General features: G+C 40.7%; 1 protein-coding gene and 1 pseudogene across 3 annotated transcripts in view; one reads left to right on the plus strand and one right to left on the minus strand.

Moving 5' to 3' along the window:
* The window catches only part of CLEC4D (C-type lectin domain family 4 member D), a 41,607-nt gene extending 20,815 nt beyond the window's left edge, over positions 1–20,792 (minus strand). For all 3 annotated transcript variants that reach the window (XM_042991710.1, XM_042991708.1, XM_015540826.2), the window contains exons 1-2: positions 20,707–20,792; positions 16,841–16,897 (exon numbers count right to left, since the gene is read on the minus strand). The gene's annotated coding sequence lies outside the window, so the exon portion shown is untranslated. The remainder of the gene's footprint in view (positions 1–16,840; positions 16,898–20,706) is intronic.
* LOC102953331 lies at positions 20,524–21,479 on the plus strand (annotated as a pseudogene).
* The last annotated feature ends 542 nt before the right edge of the window (positions 21,480–22,021 follow it).

Consider the following 22,021-nt stretch of genomic DNA (forward strand, 5'->3'; position numbering starts at 1 on the left):
TACATATACATATATATTTAGTGATCTTGAATGAAAGACTACTTTGCTATGTTAAGTTGGGAGTGAAGGAAGTAAAATTATAAATTTGACAACACATTTTTCAACACTGTCATAACCAAAAGTATTCCCAGAGCAACAACATTACCTACCCACAAATTCTCACGAGCAACCCTAGAAACTAGATCTTTGTCGAAAGTAATATGTGTTCTTTTTTTAAAAGTTTGTTTACTTATTTTGAAAGAGAGAGAGAGAGAGCACACATGTGTGTGATCAGGGTAGGGGCAGAGAGAGAGGGAGAGAGAGAATCCCAAGCATGCTCTGTGCTGTCAGTGCAGAGCCCAACATGGGGCTCAAATCCATGAACCATGAGATCATGACCTGAGCTGAGATCAGGAGTTGGACGCTTAACCAACCGAGACACCCAGGCGTCCCAATATGTGTTCTTTATCAAAATTATCTAGGAGTCTAGTGGGACACCTGGGTAGCTCAGTGGGTTAAGTGTCCGATTTCGGCTCAGGTCATGATCTCCCTGTTTGTGAGTTAGAGCCCCCTGTCGGTCTCTGTGCTGACAACTCAGAGCCTGGAACCTGCTTCAGATTCTGTGCCTCCCTCTCTCTCTGCCCCTGCCCCATTCACACTCTGTCTCTCTCTCTCAAAAATAAAGAGACCTAGGAGTCTTAGAAGATATATAAATCCCACCTAGGGCAGGAAAACATAAAGTGCACCTGGCATATTCTGTGCTTCCAGAAAACAAACATGATTTCAAACACATGAGAGATAGTCTGTTTTAGAAAGTTTCCTGAGCCAAATGAAAAGCTGTGTCCACCATATAGTTAAGATCATGAAAAGACGACATGAAAATGAGCAAATGCTGTATTAACCTTTGCTTTGGAGTTGGGAAAGAGATAATAGAGCTCGCTTAATCTCCAAGATTTTCCTACATAAGACAAAGCACGGTTGTTATGGCAAAGAAAGAGGAAGTGTGAACTCCTGTGGAAAAGACACAATCTTTATCACAGAAAAACTCTATTAACAAGTAAAGAATTTGGGACACCTGGGTGGCTCAGTCAGTTGGGCGTCCATCTCTTGGTATCAGCTCAGGTCATGATCCCAGGGTCATGGGATCAAGCCCCATGTTGGGAGCCATGCTCAGCATGGAGCCTGCTTGGGATATTCTCTCTCTCTCTCTCTCTCTCTCTCTCTCTCTCTCTCTTTCTCTCCTGTTAGCCCTCTCCCCCACTTGTGCCCTCTCACACTCCCTAAAACAAAATTAAATTAAAATAATTTTTTAAAAAAGATAAAGCAGTTTACTTGCAAGGACTCTAAGGACAAGTTTAAACAATTTCTATATAAATATATTTTTATTATGATGGTTAATTAGAACTACCTGAATGTATAAAAGTTTATGAATTCACAATGATCCAAAAGGAAATAATTTACATTTGTAATACAAAATATGAATAAATATGATCGCCTTGTTTATTTTTAATTGTTTTTCTCCACAGCTTTGTTTATTTTTAATTGATTTTGGTAGACAAAGGTTTTACTATGATGTGTACATTGATATATATGTTTGTTTCTTCCTGTAAGAATGTATACATTTCTAAGCACAGGTATCTCCTTGCTTTGTTTGTAAGACTAAATAATAGATACCAGAAATGGTAAGACAAGTAATCCTGGAAAAAAGTCAACTCTTTACCAACAACAAGACGGACCAGTGTGCACCTGTTGTTATATTTAATAGCCAGGTAAAAAGGGAAACCAAAAGCTCATCAGTACAAAGTAGCTGAGTAGATAGAGGGTTCATAGTGTGCTGCAAAACTGTGAATTAGTCAGATAAAACTAAGTGAAAGAACTCACAGCATTGACTCATATCCTAGAAGGTAAAACTCCAACATGGGCTTACTGATTGAAAAAATAAGGACCACATGGTTTTGGAATAACATTAACAGATGAAGCCAGTGAGTTATATAACGCTAGCCAGAAAGATAGTAGAGGCACAGTATTTCTGGGGGAGACACCGGGTTGCAAAAAAATAAACCGTATGAAAAGTACAGACTAAAATAAACTGATGTCATAAGTAAAGGGCATGAACATCATTATCGGGTTCCCATCCAAAATGGTGGCACGGGTGGTTCCTGAAACTTCCTCTATGGAAACACCAAATCTATAGCTACCTGTGGAATAAATCCCTCTGAAAGAAATCCAGAAAGAAGATGAGTGACCCCTGCACATCAGGCAAGTGAGAAAAAACCAAAATGGGTAGGAAAGGCTGAAACACACGCTCACCATAAACCCCACCGCTGGCATAGCAACACACAATCAGGAGGGAACTCACAACTCTCAGTCTCTCTCTAAGGAGCAAAGAGTTTGGACCCAATATCTACCGCCCCAGCTTTTAAGACTGTTACATGAGGGATAAGCCCCCAAAATACTTATCTCTGAAAGTGAATGGGGTTTGTATCGAGGGGACTCACAAGACTGTAGCAAAGAAACAGGTTTTTTTTTAATTTCTTATTTTTTTATATTCATGTATTTTTAAGAGACAGAGAGAGAGTGAGAGAGAGAGAGAGAGAGAGAGAGAGAGAAGAGGGGAGGGGCAGAGAGCGAGAGACAGAGGATCCAAAGCAGGCTTGGTGCTGACAGTAGAGAGCCCAATGCAGGGCTCAAACTCACAAACCAAGAGATCATGACCTAAGTTGAAGTCAGATGCCCAACGAAATGAGCCGCCCAGGGACCCTGCAAAGAAACAGTTCTTAAGGGACTCTTGAGGACTTGCATGGCTATCCCCTCAGGGCTCAGCACAGAGACAGTGAAGAGAAACAACTAGCTTCCAATCTTTCCATGAAAGAAAACTACTTGCATACTTTCAAAGCTACTGCTTAGGGTCCAGCTTCCAACTGGCTTGGATCTAGGCGCTGAGTGAGATCCTCCCTTTTGAGACACTGACAGGTCTTGATACACTCTCAATGACTGGGACCCACTAAGAACAAAAAAGACAACTGGGACAATCACAAAGGCTTGAGGGACAATCAAGAGCCAGGGTTAGACTAACCAATAAAGTTCATCTCCTACATGATACCACTCCTCCAAGACTGGTAGAAAAGACCACCAGAAACCAATGCAGAGCCAAGGAAAATGAAGAACAAGACAAAACTCCAAGGGCACCCGGGTGGCTGAGTCAGTTAAGCGTCCGACTTCGGCTCAGGTCACGATCTCAAGGCTTGTGAGTTGGAGCCCCATGGGGGCTCTGTGCTGACAGCTCAGAGCCTGGAGCTGCTCACGCTCTGTCTCTCTCTCTCTCTGTCTCAAAAATAAATAAACATTAAAAAAAATAGCTATAACTTAACTTGTTAATGGATGGTGACACAATAAAAATGTAAATGGGACATCAAAAATATAAAAAGGGGGAGAGTAAAAGATGGAGTTGGCATGCAAGCAGAGTTAAATTGTTATCAGTATAAAATAGACTGTTACCTCCACAAGATGTTTTATGTAAATCTCATGGGAACCATAAAGTAAAACTCTAAAATAAATACACTAAGATACAGAGAGAGGAAACAAAGCATACCACTACAGAAAATCATTGATTTGCGAAGGAAGACAGTAAGAAAGGAAGAAAAAAATAAAATAAAATGGAATGACCAAACAACCAGAGAACAATAAGACATAATTAGCAAGTTCTTGCCTATCAATAATGACTTTAATATTAATGGATCGAATTCTCCAATCAAAGGCATAGAATGACTGGATGGTTTAAAAAAACAACAACAACAAAACCCAAGACCCAACTATATGCTGACTACAGGAGACTCCCCTCTGCTCAAAAGATATACAGAGATTCAAAGTGAAGGATAGCAAAGACACTCCATGCAAGCAAAAACAAAAATCTTTCCTAACAGAAGACAAAATAAACTTTAAGCCAAAAATGGTAACAAGAGACAAAGACAGTTATTATATGATGATAAAGGGTCAATACATCAAGAAGATAAAACAAACATAAATATATATGCACATAACATCAGAGCATCCAGGTTTCAAGAAAATCTAAACAAACCTAAAGAGAGAAATAGGAAACAATACAAAATAGTAGGGGATCTCAATACCTCACTTCCAACAGCAAATAGATCATTGACACAGAAAATCAATTAAGGAAACAATGGACCTGAAACAAACTTTAGACCAAATGAACCCAACAGACATCTCCAGAATATCCCAGCCAATAACAGTAGAATACACATTCTTCTCAAGTGCAAATGGGATATTTTCCAGGATAGATCACATGACAGTCACAAAACAAGCTAAGCAAATTTAAGACTGAAATCACACCAAGTATCTTTTCCAATCACAATGAAACTAGAAACCAATAACAAGAGGAAAGCTGGAAAAAACATAAATATGTGGAGATTAAACAGCATGGCCCTGAATGGGTCAACACAGAAATCAAAAGGGAAATCAAAAAATATTTTTTAATAAATGAAAATGAAAGCACAACACATCAAAACCTACGGGAGACTGCAAAAGCAGTTGTAAGAAGGAAGTTTATAGTGATTCACGCCTCTACCTCAAGAAACAAGAAATAGCTCAAACACCTCACTTTATACCTCAAGGAGCTAGAAGAAGAACAAACTGAACCCAAATTAGCAGAAGAAAGGAATTAACAAAGACCAGATAAATACATGAAATAAAGACTGACCGAAAATACAAAAGATCATTGAAACTAAGAGCTGATTTTTTAAAAGATTAAAAAAGTCGACTGGGCGCCTGGGTGGCTCAGTCGGTTAAACATCCGACTTTAGCTCAGGTCATGATCTCACAGTTCGTGAGTTCAAGCCCCATATCCGGTTCTGTGCTGAGAGCTTGGAGCCTGGAGCCTGCTTCAGATTCTGTGTCTCCCTCTCTCTCTGCCCCTCCCCCACTCACAGTCTGTCTCTCAAAAATAAATAAACATTTAAACAATTTTTTTAGGGGCGCCTGGGTGGCTCAGTCGGTTGAGCGGCCGACTTCGGCTCAGGTCATGATCTCACGGTCCGTGAGTTCAAGCCCCGCGTCGGGCTCTCTGCTGACAGCTCGAAGACTGGAGCCTGTTTCGGATTCTGTGTCTCCCTCTCTCTCTGACCCTCCCCCGTTCATGCTCTGTCTCTCTCTGTCTCAAAAATAAATAAACGTTAAAAAATTTTTTTAAAAAGGTTGACAAACTTTTAGAGTAACACAGACATGGAGAGAGAGTACTCAAATAAATGAAACAAGAAATTAAAGAGGATATATTATAGCTGATACCACAGAAATACAAAGGATCATGAGAGACTACTATGAACAATTATACACCAACAAAGTGGATAACCTGGAAGAAATACATTCCTAGAAACATGAAGAAATCGAAAATCTGAACAGACCAAGGTCAGTAAAGAGATTGAAACAGTAATGAGAAACCTGTCAACAAAGAAAAGCAAGGACCAAATGGCTTCACTGGTGAATTCTTCCAAATATTTAAAGAGTTAATGGCAGGGTGCCTGGGTGGCTCAGTCGGTTAAGCGGCCGACTTCGGCTCAGGTCCCAATCTCGCGGTCCGTGAGTTCGAGCCCCGCGTCGGGCTCTGTGCTGACAGCTCAGAGCCTGGAGCCTGTTTCAGATTCTGTCTCCCTCTCTCTCTGCCCCTCCCCTGTTCATGCTCTGTCTCTCTCTGTCTCAAAAATAAATAAACGTTAAAAAAAAAAATTTTTTTTAAATAAAGAGTTAATGGCAATCTTGAAACTTTTCCAAAAAATTGAAAGGGAGGAAATACTACCAAACTTATATTATGATAGCAGTATTCTGATACTACAGCCAGATGAGGATACTATAAGAAAAGAAAATTACGGATAATTATCCCTGATGCATATAGATACAAAAATGCTCAACAAAATATGGCAAACCAAATTCAGCAGAACATTAAAAAGATCATTCACCCTGATTAAATGGGAATTATCCCTGGGATGTAAGGGATAAAAGGAGTAAAACTGCTTTTGTTTGTATATACGATCCTATATACAAAATATCCTAAGAATTCCATCAAGAAACTTCTAGAACTAATCAACAAATTCAATAAAGTTGCAGCATACACAATTATCATACAGAAAATCATTTTATTTCTATACACTACCAATAAAACATCTGAAAAAGGAACAAAGAAAACAATTCCATTCACAATAGCGTCAAAACCACTGAAACACTTAGGGATAAATCTAATCAAGGAAGTAAAATGCCCATACACTGAAAACTACAAGACTTTGATGAAAAAAATTAAGGACACAAACAAATGGAAAGATACTTTGTATTCATGGATCCAGATAATTAATATTGTTAAAATGTCTAGTCTAGTGAAAGCCATCTATAGATTCAATGCAATCCCTATCAAAATTCCAATGACATTTTCTACAAAAATAGAAAAAACAATAATAAAATTTGTATGACACTACAAAAGGCCCTAAAGAGCCAAAGCAATCCTGTGAAAAAAAGAACAAAACCAGAGCAACACGCTCCCTGATTTCAAATTATACTACAAAGTTATAGTAATGAAAATAGTGGTATTGGGATAAAAATAGACACACATATCAACGGAGCAGAATTGGAAGCCCAGAACTCTTGCATATATGGTCAACAAATGTTTCACAAGGGAGCCAAGAATAGTCAACAGAGACGGAATAGTCCTTTCAAAATGGTGTTGGGAAAATATAACCACATGTGGGAGAATGTGGTTCTTACCCTTAACTTACACCACTAATAAAAATGAAATCAAAATGGATTAGAGACTTAAAAAAAATTTTTTAACGTTCATTTACTTTCAAGAAAGAGAGACAGAGAGCAAGCAGGGGAGGGGCAGAGAGAGAGGGAGACACAGAATCCGAGGCAGGCTCCAGGCTCCGAGCTGTCAGCACAGAGCCTGACACAGGGCTCGAACTCAAGAACTGAGATCGTGACCTGAGCCGAAGTCAGACACTTAACTGACTAAGCCACCCAGGTGCCCCAATGGATTAAAGACTTTAAAAAGACCTGAAAATATAAAACTCCTAGAAAAAAAACATAGGGATAAAACTTGACATTGGTGCCAGCAACGATTTGCTGGCTATCAGAGCAAGAGCACAAGCAGCAAAATTAAAGGTAAATAAGTGGGACTACATCAAACTTAAAAGCTTTCTGCTTTTTTCCTTAAGTTTATTTCTTTATTTTGAGAGGGGGAGAGAGAGAGAGAGAGAGAGAACACCATGGAGTGGGGAAGGGTCAGAGAGAGAATCGCAAGCAGGTTCCACACCACGGCACAGAGGCTGATGTGGGGCTTGAACTCAGGAACCACGAGCTCATGGCCTGAGCCAAGATCAAGTGTTGGCCACTTAACCGACTGAGCCATCCAGGTACCCCTGCTTTCTGCTTTTTAAAAAAGACTTTTTTTCCAGACGTGCAAAAACATTTGTTAATAAAATGAAAAGGTAACCTACAGAATGGAAGAAAATATTTATAAATCACATATAAGGAATTAATATCTAAAGTGTATAAAGAATTACTACAACTCAATAGCAAAAACAAACAAACAAACCCTAACAACCAGACTTAAAAATGGGCAGAAGAAGTGAATAGACAGTTTCCAAAGAAGACATATAAATGGCCAGCAGGCACGCGAAAAGGGGCTTGACATCACTAATCATCAGGGAAATGCAAATCAAAAGCACAATGAAATATCACCTCACACCTGGTAAAACAATTATATCAAGAAAACAAGAGATATCCAGTGTCGAGAAGGATTTGGAGAAAAGGGAACCCTAGTGCACTGTTGGTAAGAATGCAAATTGGTGATGCCGCTATGGAAAATAGAATGGAGGTTCCCCAAAACGTTAAAAATAGACCTACCACATGACCCAGCAACACCGCTTCCGGTTTTATATCCAAAGACATTGAAATTAGGATATCGTTAGGGATATCTGCATTACTATATTCCTTGCAGCATAACTACAATAGTCCAGATATGGAAACCACCTAACTGTCCGTCAGTGGACGAATGGATAAGGAAGATACGGTATACACATACAATGGAATATTATTTAAACATGAGAACGAAGAAAATCTTGCCATTTGGAACCCCTTGGATGGACATTGAGGGCATTAGGCTAAATGAAACAGGTCAGGCAGAGAAAGATAAATACTGTAAGATATCACTTGTTTGTGAAATAAAAAAAAAAATGACAAACTGATGAACAGAGAGAGTTGGGTGATGGTTACCAGGGGCTGGGGGGGGGGGGGAGTGGGGAGATATTGGCCAAAGGGTACACAGGTACACACAAACTTCCAGAAACAGACAGCAATACAATAATAGGAGGAGACTTCAGCGCCCCACTTGCAACAACAGATTGATCATCCAGACAGAAAATGAATGAGGAGACGCTGGACTTAAACGACACATGGAGCTAACACACATTTTACAAAACACTCCACCCAAGAACAACATAATACACATTCTTCTCACGTGTGCATGGAAAATTCTTCGGGAGAGAGCATATGTTAGACTACAAAACAAGTCTTAATAAATTTAAGCGATTGAAATCATATTAAGCATCTTTTCTGACCACATTGGTATAAATCTAGAAATCAATTGCAAGACAAAAACTGAAAAGTTCACAAATGTATGAGGTTAAACAACATGCTCCTGTATACATACATACTACATGCTACACGCAGCATATAGTTTTTTTGTTTTTTGGGTTTTTTTAAATTTTTTTTTTTTAATGCTTATTTATCCTTGAGACAGAGAGAGACAGAACATGAACGGGGGAGGGTCAGAGAGAGGGAGACACAGAATCCGAAACAAGTTCCAGGCTCCGAGCTGTCAGCAGAGAGCCCGACGCGGGGCTTGAACTCACGGACTGCGAGATCATGACCTGAGCCGAAGTCGGCCGCTCAACCGACTGAGCCACCCAGGCGCCCCTAGTTTTTAAATTATTATTCATTGAGCCCCTGTACGTCTTTGATTGCGGAATATAGTCCATTTCATTTAAAGAAATTATCATTATCATTTTATTGTGGTATACTTCACATACCATAAAATAATGTTTTAGCCAATGAGTCAAAAAAGAAATCAAAATAGGGGTGCCCGGGTGATTCAGTCAGTTAAGCTGACCGACTCTTGACTTTGGCTCAGGTCATGATCTCATGGTTTGTGAGTTCGAGCCCCGCGTCCAGGTCTGTGCTGGCAGTGAGGAGCCTGCTTGGGATTCTCTGTCTCCCTCTCTCTCTGCCCCGTCTCTCTCTCTCTCTCTCTCTCTCTCTCTCTCACACACACACACACACACACACACACACACAGATAAATAAATAAACGTTAAAAATAAATTTAAAAGAAAGGATGTTGGTCAGAGAACCCTTTCACATTAGCAAACTAACACGCAGCAGCCAGGCCCAGAAATGAAAATGATTCTATGGAATGTAAACCTGAAAGGTTTGTTAGAGTGAGGGATCCAGGATAGCACGCTATTCAAAACTTCACAGCGCACTATTGCAAAGCCTGTTAGTTGAGAAGATTCTCAGCCGTGCATGCTTTTGCCTTATTCCATCTCCTCCACACCACGGGATTCTGGGTTCTGCCATTTTCCTTTTAATGGCTTTTGTCAGGCAGTATCTCACAGATGAATTATTGCCCTAAAGTGAAAGAAACATTTCAGCCTCAAATCTTGTGTCAAAACTTAGCAAAGAAACAGTTCATTGCCTTCAACGTATTTGGACTCATCCTAAAGATGGAACCTGAAAAAGATATATAGGAAATAAACATACCAGGGAAATCCCTCAGGAAGAAACCAGGAAGGAGATGGAAATAAAAGTGAATCACTTGATTAGTCGCAAATCTTTTTTTTTTTTTAGGTTTATTTATTTATTTTGAGAAAGAAAGAGAGAGAGCAGGGGAGGGGCAGAGTGAGAGGGAGAGAGAGAGAATCCCAAGCAGGCTCCATGCTGTGAGCATGGAGCCCGTCTCGGGGGTTCGATCTTAAAAAGTGTAAGATCGTGATCAGAATAGAAACAAAGAGTCCCACTCTTGGGGCACCTGGGTGGCTCAGTCAGTTAAGTCTCTGACTCTTGATTTCCACTCGGGTCTCATGATCTCACAGTTTTGGGGGTTGGAGCCCCATGTGGCAGGCTCTGAGTTGACAGCCTGCTTGGGATTCTCTCTCTCTCTCCCTCAGCCCCCCTCTCTAAAAAAACCAATATTAAACACACACACACACACACACACACACACACACACACAGAGGAGTCTGATGCTTAACCAACTGAGCCACCCAGGCGCCCCTAGGTGCAAATATTTAGAAAGCCTCTACTCCTTTCACTAATTCCACAATGTGCCTGTTATGTACCAGGGACTTTCCCCAGGCCCTGGGGAAAAGGCAGTGGGCAAAATAGGTCCAAATTACCCGCCTTCCTAGTGTTGACCTTGCCTTACGGAAAATCATTTTCAACAAATACTTATACATTTAATGAATATTGCCTACGAAGAATTCCTGGATCATAAAGAAGAAAAATGGGAGGACATAATCCAGTCTGGGGCTGGCGTAGGGATGAGGAGGAAGGAAGGAATGACTGAGAAGGTGAGTAGGAGTTGTCTGCCCCACCATTTCCCTACCATGTGCCGGGAGATTCAGAGAACAATATGAGGTTGCATAGTTAGTAAATGACTCACCAATTAGATGACACAGGGTCCCTTTTGAATGTGACAGAGACTCGGTATTTTACAAGATATTTCTCTCCTTCCTTGTTCTAAGACAATGTTATGAAAGGGAGAACATAAAAATGACAAACTCATGCTCACAGACTCAAAGTATTAAGAAAGGAATCTACACTCTTCCAGAGAGAAAAACAAAATACAGATCTCCTCAAAAGAAAGAAATGAAGCTGAGGTGTGACTTCTTATCATTGTACCTGGTTTGCTAGAAATAAATGAAATTATACCTTCATCGGTCAGCAGGCCTATGTTTTCTCACCTCAGGGAAGGTTTGTGCTACGGGGCCAAAAAGAAAAAGTTCCTCGTAACGAACACTATCCCTTTTCCCCTTTGTTTTTCGGAAGATGGTGATACTTGGAGTGATTAATCTAAAGGGCACATAAAGGGGCACCTGGGTGGCTCAGTCGGTTAATGGGCCGACCTCAGCTCAGGTCATGATCTCTCGTTCTGTGAGTTCGAGCCCCGCGTCAGGCTGTGTGCTGACAGCTCAGAGCCTGGAGCCTGCTTCGGATTCTGTGTCTCCCTCTCTCTCTGCCCCTCCCCTGCTTATGCTCTGTCTCTCTCTGTCTCAAAAATAAACAAAACATTAAAAAAAAATTAAAGGGCACATAAAGAGGTAGAGTCTTAGGAAGATTTTCAAAGACTTTGACATGAACAAAAGTTGTCAAATTCCAGTAACCCTGAGAACTTAGACACTGCCTCCTGACAAAGATCTCCAAAGTGGATAGACCTGAGAGAAGAATAACGGTTGAGTTCATCCAGAGAAACTGGACTGTTGTCACAGAAAATCTGATGCCATCCACCACCCAGATCCCACACAGGCTGGAACATTGGGACAAGAATTGGTGACCCCACTGAAGATGCACTGAAGATCAAGAGTCCCTCTCTCTTTTACTGGACAACACATAAGCTTCTTGGATCTTTCTGTAATTGCAGTGGGGGGAACGAAGGCCCAACATGACGGAGACCGAATTTCCTACCCGCCAGGCTGGGCACCAGAGTCTCAGAAGCAGATTTATTTTTACTTAAAAACGTGCAGTGATTTGCACACTTAAGTTTGCAGACAAAGAGACACACCCACAGCAACAAAGAGAAAGACGCAGTATACAAGAAACAGTAGCTGTAACCAGGAGAGTCAGCAAGGGAAGTCCTTGGGTGGTTACTGAGAAGAGGGACGGGTCCACTATGGGGCAGCAGAAGAAGGGCACTGAGAAAACCAAATTAAAGCTGAGTGCTGTGTAAGAGACACATTAATTAGAAGGGTTGAAAAATAAGGGCATAACAGAAATAGGTTGTCCAAGAAAAAGCAATTGGCCATGCCGGGAGTGGGGGGAGCTATATGAGAAGCTAGAGTTCAATTAGGAAGCAAATTAACACGCAGCTTGAGTCAAAATAACTTACGGTGGGGCAGCTGAGTGGCTCAGTTAGCTAAGGGTCTGACTCTTGATTTTGGCTCAGGTCATGATCTCACGGTTCCGGAGGTGGCACCCCACATCGGGCTCTGCGCTGACAGCACGGATCCTGCTTGGGATTCTCTCTCTCCTCTCTCTCTGTCCTTCCCCTGCTTTCGCGTACCCACTCGTTCTCTCTCATTCTCAAAATAAATAAACATTAAAAAAATAAATAAAATACCTAATGGGATCTAAGCAAATAGAATCCATTTGACCTTAGTGAAAGGAGCAATCCCCTCTAAACAAATCAGAATCAAGATATGGGACCTATAGAGAAGGAAACATAATCTTAGCCCATCTTTTGGCCCAAAAGAGTGGTGATCATGTAAAAGTTTATTGACTAGGGTTGACCCTTGTACAAAACATGGGCACTTGATCATAGCTGTAGTATACATAGAAAGTGAATGTCGATGCGTTAAAAAAAAAATTAAAAAAAAAAAAGGGGGCGCCTGGGTGGCTCAGTCGGTTGAGCGTCTGACTTCAGCTCAGGTCAAGATCTTGCGGTCCATGAGTTCCAGCCCCGCGTCAGGCTGTGTGCTGACAGCTCAGAGCCTGGAGCCTGCTTCGGATTCTGTGTCTCCCTCTCTCTCTGCCCCTCCCCTGCTCATACTCTGTCTCTCTCTCTCTCTCTCTCAAAAATAAATAAACACTAAAATTTTTTTAAAAGGACTAACAAGAAATAAGGACATGTTTAGTATGAAAATCAAACAGGAGAATCATAAAAAAAGAAGGAGGAGGAGAAGAAGAAGAAAGAGGAGGAGGAGGAGTAGAAGAAGGAGAAGAAAAGAGTGCGCAAGAGGCAGAGAGAGGAACGATGTACACCAACAATGATGATGAGGAAACCAACATGGGCAAACAGGATGGAAACAACGGCAACAATCCAATGACTCAATGGGAACCCGCAGCTTCCTCTTTGGTGAAGTAAAGAGCACTAATCTGGGGGCACGTGGGTGGCTCAGTCGGTTAAGCGTCTGACTTCGGCTCAGGTCCTGATCTCGCGGTTTGTGAGTTCGAGCCCCGTGTCAGGCTCTGTGCCTGGAGCCTGCTTCAGATTCTGTGTCTGCTCTCCCCCTGCTCATGCTCTGTCTCTCAGTAATAAATAAACATTTAAAAAAAAAAAAAAAAGAAAGAAAGAAAGAAAAAGAAGGAGCAGGAAATAAATAATTTAAAAAAAAAAAAAAAGAGCACTAATCTGGGGCAGTGTGCTTCTTGGAGGTCAGACAGGCCAGAGTAAACCAGAAGTGGTTATGAGTGAATACGCCTAGACCAACAGTAAAAACCACTTTTCTTTCCATGAGTGCTGTGGTCTACCACCGGAAGATGAAATCCACTGGAAACAGACATTAGACACTTACACTTCTATTTCTTTCAGAGTGTAACACACACTTAATTCCCATTTTCAGGTTGTAACTATTCCCCCAAACCACTGTATATTTTTATATTCCATTCTAATCCTTCCTAGATTGGTCTTTTCCTACTTTGTATTGTCTGTATAACCTGTATATTAGGTTAAGGTTTTTCATTTGCCAATGATAGAAAGAATCCTACTAAAAACTCCCAGAGAAAAATAAGTATATAACATGGCTGTTCATGCATTTCACAGAATCCAAGAAGGAGATGAACAACCATGTTTCCATAAGTGTGAACCAAGGTAGCTTGGGGGATCACAGACACAAGCGTATTCGGATCTTAAACCTAGGGCTCTGCGGTCAACAAGGTTTGATTCCTAAAACCAGGCCGTGTGTCTCACAGTTCATACTCCGAATCCTTGAGACAGACTTGGATTGTACAGCCTAGACCAAGTAGAGACAAAGGAAGAGAGAGTTGGGTAATCACAAACGTGATTACCAAGCTCTCGGTGGACAAATGCGAAAAGAAAAGAGACAGCAGAGAGCTAAGGAGGATAGCCCTGAACATCCCATTTCACCTCCGTGTTTCCCATTGCCCAAAGATCGTCTTAGAAAATATGCACAGCTTACGGTTCGCTTATTTACTTGGCTGTAGTGTATACTAGTCAGATTTTTGAGATGCCAGAAAGTAGACTGGAAAAGGTTAATCTTTCTATGACAAAGTCAGGTATCAAAATCCCAAAAGGTCAGCTAGGTGGGCCGAAAGTAGCAAGAAGCAACTGAGCATGAAGGAATATTAAAATTTGCATTTGTGGGGCACCTGGGTGGCTCAGTCAGTTAAGTGTCAGACTCTTGATTTGGGCCCGGTCGTGATCTCACAGTTCGTGGGTTCAAGCCTCACGTCAGGCTCCATGTTGACAATGCAGAGCATGCTTGAGATTCTCTCTCTCACCCTCTCTCCGTCCCGCCACGCCCAAAATACGTTTTTTTTTAACGTTTTTTTGTTTTTAACGTTTATTTATTTTTGAGACAGAGAGAGACAGAGCACGAACGGGGGAGGGTCAGAGAGAGAGGGAGACACAGAATCTGAAACCGGCTCCAGGCTCTGAGCCATCAGCACAGAGCCTGACACGGGGCTTGAACTCACGGACCGCGAGATCATGACCTGAGCCAAAGTCGGACGCTTAACCGACTGAGCCACCCAGGCGCCCCAATAAATAAACACTTAAAATAGTAATAATAATAATAATAATAATAAAATTTTTATTTGTGTCCAGAGATGTAATTGTCACAGTAAACAGTGCTTTGGGAAAACATCCTCAACACATCCAAGGCTCTGCTACCATACCTATCCACAATCGGGTTGACTTCATTTCCACTTCACAAGTGCCATGGAGACAGAGATTATAAAATATATAAACTCATAGAGCAGAAAATTACATAAAAATGATAAAGCAGAAAATTATTTTTATTATTCAATAAACACATATGTCATATTTACATATTCTGAATCTAGAATACGTTTCTGTCCCAGAAAAGACAAGTGAAAAGGCTCAGCTTAAGCCCCTGCACATCCGTATTATTAGCCAGTTGGACAAAGACAGCATAAAATCTTTTTTTTTTTTCTTTTAAAGAGAGAGAGAGAATGAGTGTTCAATCAGTAGAGGGAATGGCAGAGAGAATCTTAAGCAGGCTCGATGCCCAGTGTGGAAGCCGACATGGGACTCAACCCCACGACCCTGGGATCATGACCAGAGCTGAAATCAAGAGTTAGACACTCAACCAACTGAGCCACCCAGGTGCCCCCAACATAAAATCTTTTAGGGAGTAATTAAACATTGGATCATACATCTCTTTAATGTGTGGCAATTTTATTTTATTGGATTTTACTGGAGAGTGGTCTAATTTTATCTTTATAATTCAATTTAAAAAAAAAACCCTGTACATTACAACTATAAACACCAAATTATATGAAAACAAAGAAAAATCTTAATAAAACACATTGTTTCCTACATGTACCCACCCTGGCATTATGTTATAGATACCTCAAAATCTTTCAATTGGATCACTTTGCACAAAAGACAATTAAAATGTTTAAATAACTAAGGATTCTTGGTTTAATCAAGCTACACTTTTCTCCTTATAAATTCTGTTTTGTATTTGATAACAAAGAACAAAATCAGTGATTTGCATCCCGAATATTCCCCTTTTTTAAACCTCATAGGTACAAACTAAATTACAGAAACACCTCAATTTTAGAAGGCAAAAAAAACCCTAAATTGCATTTAAAAACAAAATTGCTTCAGGGTGCCAGGTGGCTCAGTCGGTTAAGCATCTGATTCTTGACTTGGGATCAGGTCATGATCTCACAGCTGGTGAGATCAAGCCCCCTGCTTGAAATTCTCTCTCTCCCTCTCTCTCTGCCCCTGCTTATGCCCTCTCTTGCTCTCAAAATAACTAAAGAAACTCTTAAAAATAAAATAAATTTTAAAAATTTTAAAAATTGCTTCATTCATGCATGGAAAGCCAATAAAACGGGGATTATTTTAGAGAATACAAAAGTTTCTCTGAAAAATTCAAAAGCACAAGTTAGGGAAAATGTTTATTTCACTTACTTAGTAAAAAGTTTTAGGTTTTGGCTATAAGACAGGCACTGTATAGAGATTTATACAGTATAGTCACTGCCATCAAGGGTCACCTATTCAACATAAAAACTATTCCACTTGGAATCACTGTATTTCATAATCTCTATCCAGGAGCAGAGTCATTGTTAAAAACTATTAGGGGTGCCTGGGTGGCTCAGTTGGTTGAGCCTCCGGCTTCGGCTCGGGTCATGATCTCGTGGTCCGTGAGTTCGAGCCCCGCGTCGGGCTCTGTGCGGACAGCTCAGAGCCTGGAGCCTGCTTCAGATTCTGTATCTCGCTCTCTCGCTGACCCTCCCCCGTTCATGCTCTGTCTCAAAAATAAATAAACGTTAAAAAAAATTAAAAAAAAAACTATTATACATTTTATTCTAAAATTTGTATACCTAAACATTCTCTCTTCCTGAGTGGAGTGCCATGCGCACTGATGATTTTAAATAAGTTTTAGTATTTTAAAGAGAGAAATAAAAAAAAATTAAAAAAATAATAAAAATAATAAAATAAAAATAAAGAGAGAAATAATACTCATCTACTTATTTATCCATTCCAGAAATACAGATTGAGTTCTTATTTTTGCAAGGCAGAGCATTGCCTTAATTTTATAGAATTAAGTCCTGATACCTGTACTTGAAAGCTTCATAGGGAATTCGTACTTACAGTGTCCAAAAATGAGCTCTTGGTGTCCTGTCTGAAATAGTCTTATGCTGCAGGTCTCTTCATATCCGGAAAATTAAAAAAAAAAAAAAAAAAAATTAACGGTAAATTGAAATCTTGTCATTCCTCAACTCAAAAGCCTTCAATGGCTTTCTATCTCACCGAGAATAACATTTAAAAGTCCTCATCATGGCCCACAAAGTATCACATGATCTGGCCCCTCTACCTCAGGGACCTTCTCCCTGCAAACACATCCACTCACAGTGGCCTTTTATTTGAAGCAATCCTCAAGATTTAGAGTCTTTGTTTTCAACATGACTTAGCCTGGACCCTCCCCTCGGATGTCTGCCTGGCTCAGTTTTTTTCTTCCTTGAAGGTGCCGCTCAAATGTCACTTTAACAGAGAGGCTTCCTAAGTAAGCACCTATGTAAATCAGTATCCCTCCATTACCCTCTATTTCTTCATCCCGTTTTTATGTTTCTCCAAAGCACTTATCATATGATACATGATATACATGATGTATTTATTTGTTTAATTACTGTTTCATCCCATTCGAATATAATATGTATGAGAACAGGACCTCTGATTTTTGGCTACTTTATACCCCCCTAGGAGAAAACGTTCACATAACATGCAACATAGGTTTTCTGAATGAGTATTAGATGAGGCACAGGCTAGACATAGTTTGTATCAACAACGCTTGTTTGTTTTCTGAATTACACATTAAATTCTGTATTGCCATACAAGCTTGAGCGTCCAAGAGCTGCAGCCTACGTGAGTATTTGCCAAACAGATCACAAAATACTATTGTGGCAGTTACTTAGAAGTACCACCAAAAATTAATTTATCCAAAGGATACCGGTGTGCTGTTTCGAAGGGGCACATGCACCCCAATGTTTATAACAGCACTACGGACAATTGCCAAAGTATGGAAAAAGCCCAAATGTCCATTGACAGGTGAGTGGATAAGGAAGATGTGGTATATATTTATATATATATATATATATATATATATATATATATATACACACACACACAATGGAGTATTACTCAGTAATCAAAAAGAATGAAGTCTTGCCATTTGCAACTACGTGGATGGAACTGGAGGGTATTATGCTAAGCGAAATTAGTCAGAGAAAGACAAATATCATATCACTTCACTCATATGTGGAATTTAAGATACAAAACAGATGAACATAAGGGAAAGGAAGCAAAAATAAAAACAGGGAGGTGGGCAAGACATAAGAGACTCCTAAATATAGAGAACAAAGTGAGGGTTGCTGGAGGGGTTGTGGGGGGAGGGATGGGCTAAATGGACAAGGGCATTAAGGAAGACACTTGTTGGGATGAACACTGGGTGTTATACGTAGGGGATGAATCGCTGGACTCTATTCTTGAAATCATTATTGCACTACATGCTAAGGAACTTGGATGCAAGTTAAAAAATAAAATAAATAAATGAATAAAAAGAAGTACCACCAAAAATTAGTTGGAAAAACCCTGCATATCCTACAATTACCCCACTCTGAAGATTCACGATGCAGGTGGTCCCATAAAGAAGAGTCCTGAGATTCTTCCATACATTCCTCTTAAAGTTGAATAAGACACCATTCTGAAATTAATTTGAATGGTGAACACTTTTTTCTTGGTACACCTGGTGATAACTGCATCCTTTAGAGCTGCCTTCAACAAACCACCAAAGTTTTGGTCATAAGGCCCAGGTTAGGCCATCAGTTTCCCAAGCAGTGAGAACTCACTGATACCCTGGTGAGCTCAGCTCTGAACTCCACTGATGGTTGCAGTGTTTCAAGAACCAACCTAAAAAAAAAAAAAAAAAAAGAACCAACCTAGCCCTTTCTGAATTGGTCAGGAAATTCACAAAGAAGAGTCAAGCAATCATCTTAGTAATTAAGTTAAAATTGCAGGGGGATCATGACAACTAGATCATTTATATTGCAGATAGGCAGGCAAAAAGCTATCTTTAAAATGTGTTCACTTCCTCCCACCCACACGTGATCTGATTTCTTTGAAGTGAAATGTATCACTGTTCATTATATTCCAGATTGACCATGTGGGGAACTGAAGCCGTATTCTACTTTTGGCCATCTTCTGTATTCTCAGAAAACAAATGATATTAACAAGAGGCTCTCCACAACTCTGAACGTCACTTGTAGTAAGAAAACGCATGACTCAGAGAAACCACACTGCCTTAAAAGAATCGCGTAATCATCCAATCATCTTGATGAGTTCTCATCATCTTGATTTATTTAAAACCCTCAGCCCCCATCCAAATAACAGATTGAAGTCTAAGCCTCTCCTTTCTTTTACTGTAATAATTATGAAAACAATGTTCTAGATGTGATAGTTCAGCATCCCCAGGGAGTATTTTCAGGACTTTTATATGCTAACTCCATAGTTCACACCATTTCTCTTCTATTTCCTCCTATAAAAGAGGATAGCAGATGAGCACCTGTTTAAGATAGCAGTCATCATAAAATTATGGAGACTGGTGTTCGAGCTAAGGCCTGAAGATGGACAGGAATTTGCTGGACCTATTGGGCAAGACATCAACACTTTGGCATTATTTTTTTTCTTAATAGTAAAAAGTACATATTTCATATTTCATACAGAAGTGACTTTGAAATGAAATAATGCACGTGAAGATCTTAGCATTTTAGAAAACACTCATTAAGGGTTCAGTTTCACACTCACTCGGGTATCTAATATCTATTATATTGACTCCGGAGGCAAGAAAGATCCCATTTTCACAGCTTTTCACAGAAATAAGACCCAAAAAACTTAACACCAAGCACCACCAGCGTCTTTGCCACAGTTTACTGTATCAACTGTATCAACTCCCTTCAACTTGACACAGTCTCTGTGAATTTCAGCACAGAGATGGGAGATAGGAACCGAAACGATTCATTCCCCAGGGAATAAAGGAGACTTCACTAGCTATGGGTCACCTGGAGACCACGCCTCCGATTTGGTTTTTACTGGCCCCAAGTTGAATGGCTGCATATGGCAACAAGAACAAAGGACTATATAGAACGCTAGGAACATCCCAATTTAATTAAATTACTTAATAAGCTTAATTTTACAGTATTAAGTAATTTTGGGGGGTGCTTGGGTGGCTCAGTCAGCTGGGCGTCTGACTCTTGATTTCAGCTCAGGTCGTGATCTCACCGTTGGTGGTTTCCAGCCCCACATCCGGTTCTGCACTGATAGTGCCGAGCCTGCTTGGGATTCTCTCTCTTCCTCTCCCTCTCTGCCCCTCCCCTGCTTGTGCTCTCTCTATAATTAATTAATTAACAAACTAATTTTTTGAGGAAAGAGACTATGGAAATAAAAATAAAGTATTTTTAAATGCTCCAGAAAAAAAAGTATTTGGTCCTACATTTGCCGATAGCCTCTTTGTACAGAGTCACAGAAAATTAGTCACACGGATAAAAAACAAATCGCTTTCTGAAAACAATTTAAGCACAACTATTGTTGGATAAGTTTAGTGTAAGCGACAAAGGTGTGAAGAAAGAATTAATATGGTTATGCTAATAAAATACATTTGCATCACAATTTTAAAGTGCAGGGTCAGTCCTGAATTTGAGTTAAAAGTATATATCCAGGACCCCGTGGACAGTGGTGCAAAGGGACCCAGGGCCGGCGCTCCGGCCCGAGGGTTCATCTCAATGAATAACTTAAATGACACCCCCCCCCCCCCCGGACTGGAATATCTGGCCTAATTTCAGGGCTGCTGGAGGTAATGGAAGCAGATGAAATCACGCCCTGTTGGTTCCAATGCTGGGATTGGCTGCTTTTCGTTGGATTTGGTCCAGGTAATCCCAGAAAGAGAAAAAGAGAGAGAAGGGTACCGTCAGTGAATGACCGCTTTCCATCGGGATCTTGAAGCCAAGTACCACGCGGTGATCTCAGAAAGCAGGCATGCAGTCGCTCACTGGTCTGTGGAACTTGAAGAGGAGCAGAATGAGAACGACAAGTTAATAAGAAGCCTGCATCCTCAGGGGTAGAAGAAGAGAAGCTTCTGAAAGAGGAACTGGTTCAGATTGTGCAAGAAAAGAGATAGTTGCAGCCCTTGAGCAGTGCTACCTGAGCTTCCTGGAAAGGGAAGGCAACTGGCAAAAGAGGGCCAGGTTTGCGCCAAAAGAGTCTGGCAGAGAGGGAGAGAGAGAGAGAGAGAGGGCGCACAAATGGGGGAGGGGCAGAGAGAGGGGGAGACACAGACTCTAGGCTCTGAGCTGTCAGCACAGAGCCTGATGTGGGGCTCGAACCCACGAACTGAGATCATGGACCTGAGTCAAAGTCACACATTTAACCACTAAGCCACCCAGGCATCCCAAAGAGTCTGACGCTCCTAGGGAAAAACAGGGCGTGTACCGCAGCCTGCTCCCGTCTGGTGGCAGGTGGCTGGAAATAGATGACTTACTGGTCGGAGGCTCCGCTGACCCCATTAGTGCCGACCTGCTGGCCCACCCGACATACTGAAGCACCACACATATTATGGCAATGCCTAGAACACCGACAAACCAGGATGGGAGACTCACGTGGCTGTATCTCAAATAGTGGCAACTGGTTGTTGAATTTGAACAAGGGTAAGAGAGTCGAGAAAGCCAGGCGAGAGAAGTAGGGCAAGAGTGAAGTCGAAGTCCTCGGCGCTGCGTTGGGGGTGGGTATCCACATTTGCTCATTTCCTCCTGCCATGTTCTGAGACCGACACAGGGTTTCTTCCTTGACCTTCTTCAGCGATTAAGGATTCAGTTTCTTAGGATAATTGTTTTTAAGTTGTAATATTTTATTAAGCCAAACAGTATGACCTCATATCTTAGCTGTAGGGTAAGATTGTTTTTAAGAAAGTCAAATGTAGCATTGATCCTCACTGACAGTTTTCTGTTTTTATCACTCCCCAAATAAATAAATGAATAATAAATAAATAAAGTATTGATCCTCACTGAACGTTTTCTGTTTGTTTTTATCACTCCCTAAACAGATTCTGTTTTCTCTTCAAATTACTTTTCTCTCTCCTAGAATTACTTTTAGAAGCCTTCAGGTAATGGACAGAACTGCCTAATGATGACAACAGAAAATAGTAATATTATCGAGGTTTCATGACGTCAGTGAAGGTGTCTCTCAACAAAGGGAAAGAAAGTGTTTCTTGTATCCAGTAGGGAT

Source organism: Panthera tigris, chromosome B4, assembly GCF_018350195.1.
Source record: "Panthera tigris isolate Pti1 chromosome B4, P.tigris_Pti1_mat1.1, whole genome shotgun sequence".
NCBI classification, from domain to species: Eukaryota; Metazoa; Chordata; class Mammalia; order Carnivora; family Felidae; genus Panthera; species Panthera tigris.